Genomic DNA, 4081 nt, shown 5'->3' on the forward strand with positions numbered 1-4081 from the left:
TTGATAAAGAGAAGAAAGAAAAAAACCTGCAGCGATACAGAAATGCGTTGTTTGAAGTTATTCAGATTGTAGAGATGCGTATTTTTCTAACTGGATATATTGTGCCCACACAGGATCGATCAACTTTTGGCACAATAACCAATCCTCATGAAATTAGCACTCATTACAGTTGAGGTAGATTGTGTTCGTTTTTGCTATATGTTGATTTAATAAATAGACAACCAAAGAAAAACAGAATAATATGTATCAAACTTATATTATTAAGTGAAATGGTCCCACCCTGATGCATTATTGTCTTGTTTGTGCACTTAAATGACATTAATTGATTTTCCTTTGGAATCTCTGCCTGGTCATTGTGGTATAAATACTATTTTGACAAGTGCATGATTGCACACATTGACCCTAAAGAAATTGGCAGCTTTTGGCAGGTCGAGGACATGGGAGCATGTGGACAGTCAGCACAATGAGTGACCTCTCCATGGATATCAGGATACTGTTGGAAAAAGGATGACCTTATAGCCCATAGCACTCCCATTGTCATCCTCATGCTGTGTGATCAGAGGCATAATAATGAAAGGGTCATTGGTCTCTTTCAGGTACAGCTACCAACAAAAGCATAACGACACAGCGTTGCCAGTCCACAGTGTCTTCTGTGCTGATGAATGTGTGATGAATTTGTGCACTGCTTTCTTTGTCATCACTTTAAACTGAGAGCTGAGTTTGGGGGTTACAACAGAAAAAGTATAACCAAAATATTAAAACATACAATTTCTTTAAAAATTGTTTCTTGTAACCGTAACTAAGTGTACAAAAATGAAACAGGTTTTTTACTCATTAAAGATCCATCAGTAATTCGTTTACGATCTGAACTTGTATGTATCGTCACCTTTTATTATGGTTTCAAATAGGCAGTGACAAGGAGAACATATTGTGCCTTTTGTCTTGAAAAAATCACCGTAACTAATTAAACTGATTTAATAATGGAGGTAGCGAATGATTGGAAGGAAGATTATATGTAAACTGTACAATGCATCTAAAATATTATGATTTTGCTGGGGCTTTCAACTGTTTGGTGGTGATTGTAAAACATTTCAACTTTTTTCATCTGTCTCAACGGTGAGGATTGTATTTTATTTCATTTTTTGATGGAAATGGTTATTAGGATACTTTTCATGGTCATCACAGTTTTGAAACCAATACTTAAAATCATATATTTCTGCCACTAGATGGTAGAATTCCCTCCATAAAAGAAATCAGAGTAGAATTTAATCCCCCCCCCCTCCCGTTCTTAGTGGAATGGGAGTATCTGTTATGACACCGATTAAAAAGATTGTTTGGGAATATATCCAAGACCTCAGTTTGACATTGAAATATTTAGAATTCTTTAACATGAGAAAAAAATGTCCACTGTATGTTTTTCCAAAAGATTTTTGCATCTTTCAGTTCATGTTCAAAAGAAAATTGAGAGCTACAGCGTGGTGGAATCTCAGTATAATTACTTTTAAGATTAAGATTATTTAGCTAAATTACTGTTCTTTTAGTCAAGACTGAACCCAGATCGTCCCATCGTTCCACTCCCTCTCTCTTGCAACAGTGAGGATGTAAGACTGGGCTCAGGCTGGGGCATGCACAACCCAAAATACACATTCCTGTAATGCTGCATACCAACAACTTAGAGCTGCATCCAACCAACACATAACAATGACATTAATGTGCACTGCAGTGCTTTACCACAACCTGCTTTTGCTTCTTGTAAGAAGCAGTGCACGAACCACCCTCAGATTTACCCTCAAGGATTCACATCCTTATTCACTGCAAGCAAGTGTGCAAATAATATGCTTTCCAGTAAAAATAAAAAATACTAGAATTTCCAATCCATACTAAAAAGCACCCAACTAAGAGCGTCAATATTTAAACAAGACACCCCCTCAGGTGAGGAAGAACCACGCCAGGTGTTAAAACCGTTGTGTGCTGTTGGTGGTGCCCGGGTGGGTTGAGTTTGAGACGTTGCTTCAACGGTCCGACTGGCCACCGTGGCCTGTTCTTCACCTGCTTGCGTTTCCATTTGGTTTGACTTGTTCATTGGATGTTGTCTGACGGGGTTGCTATAGGGACCACTGGCTTGGCTTGCTGTTTTACCCCTGGGAGAAAGTCCACTGACTGTTTATATATGGCTTTTTTTTCAGAACCACAGTTGCTAGGAGATGATCCAGAGAGCTGCAAATGGTAAACACGTTGACACATGCGGCCTTCGTGTGCACTCGAGGCATTATTTCAGATTTTGATCAGTTCATTGTGACTTATCTGTTACCGCTGCTGTGTACATCTCTCAAGGACATTATAGTGAATGTTTGGGTTCAAACTGTTTTTTTTAGTTGGATAAAAAATGTGAGATATGAAGTAGAATACATGAAATTTACTTGAACGAACAACGAGTCCAAATTCCTGAGTCAAAAATGTGACACTGTTTAGACTTTTCACTCACAGCTGACATCACCAGAGGCAAATGTCATTGAATTGACGTAAAACACATTAGAATGGAGATAATGTACTGTACATTGTTAACAAACAGTCACTTACTTGAATTCTGTTCATGTGTGAGGATACGGAGCTATGTATAACCCTCATCTATCAGATGACTTTCAAATGGAATGTGAGGGCAGATGACTCAAGGGGAAAGGCCTTGTGACCAGACTTTTTCCGAGAGAAATCTCTCCCAATCTTAGAAAAAACACAAAATTTACAAGTTTGATATAATTGGCAGAAATAGACGAAAAACAAAAAATATTTTCATAATTGTCTTATTTACTTTATTAATATTTGCTAACTAATTATTTAGGGAAAATGCAATGCTCTGTGGGAGAGAAATCTCCCCAAAATGTGGACAAGTTTAATATTTAATGTTTTAGGTAATAAAAAATGTAAATGGGATTACACTTTAGGCACCAGAAAAAAAATATGCTCATGTCTTCGAAATAGATCACCATCTGTTTCGGCCTCTTGCTGCAGTCTGGTTCATATATTTATCAATAATTACACCGCTATTTGCATTTTGTTACATGTGTACTTCTATAGCATGTGTACTTCTATACGTGGTCACTGACAATTTTAGATTAGGAATGACATTTTAACAAACGTCGAATACATTAAATATGTCAAAATGTATTTCATCTCGCCCGAAGTTGCCCTGGGATAGACTCCACCCCCCCCCCCCCCCCCGCGCGCGACCCTGTGTGCAGGATAAGCGGATTGAAGATGGATGGATGGAAAATGTATTTAAAAAATCAATCAATAATGATAACCTGATGAATGTGGTATATGTTAGAATCCAAGACTGAAGCGGAAAATAGAAGTTCAGCCATCACTGATTTTCACCAGCGTGTCCCCTACTGTTATTTAACATTTATTAATCAGATAACCCATTGACCTGGGGCCCCTGAGGGCTGGGGGCATGGAGGCAGTTGACGATCCGACTCAAGTCTATTTCCCATCCATTGTAGGCCTATAAGTAGGGTTACACCATCTGGAAGCTATTGTATCTAAAAAGTATTCTAAAGGGCTACTCCAGAAAGGTACTTTTTCACCTACATTAAGTTGGGGACCTCAACAAAGCAACCAAAATATATATTAGTTACACGCTACAAACTATGTTTCTTACATTTTCCATCATCCCACTCAACAGCATCTTATCTACCACATAAATCTCTTTACCCCTCCAGTTTAGTTCATCAATTTTCTGTGCCTAGCCTTAACCAAGACAACCGCGAGGACACATAGTCTCTTTCCCCGTCATGGAAGACATTACACAACTTTTATTGTTGTCTAAAGAGTAGTAGGTAGAAAATGAACGTCACGGGTAAAATTGGTAGTGTTCCTCAAATGCAAATATATCATGAAGACAATCGCTCATTGAAAACAGTGGATACTGGAAGGGGACATTTTAAAGGCCCCTCTCTCCATGTCTGCTGTATGTTTGACGGCCCTTGCAATACAATACATGTGCAAGTGAGTGCCAGTAGTTGTTGTGAGGTCTAGATGTGCACTGTTGCCCCTGCAGAGGTCTAGATGGGGACTGTTGCCC

The sequence above is a fragment of the Pungitius pungitius genome, chromosome 10 (genome assembly GCF_949316345.1).
Source record: "Pungitius pungitius chromosome 10, fPunPun2.1, whole genome shotgun sequence".
Taxonomy (NCBI): Eukaryota; Metazoa; Chordata; class Actinopteri; order Perciformes; family Gasterosteidae; genus Pungitius; species Pungitius pungitius.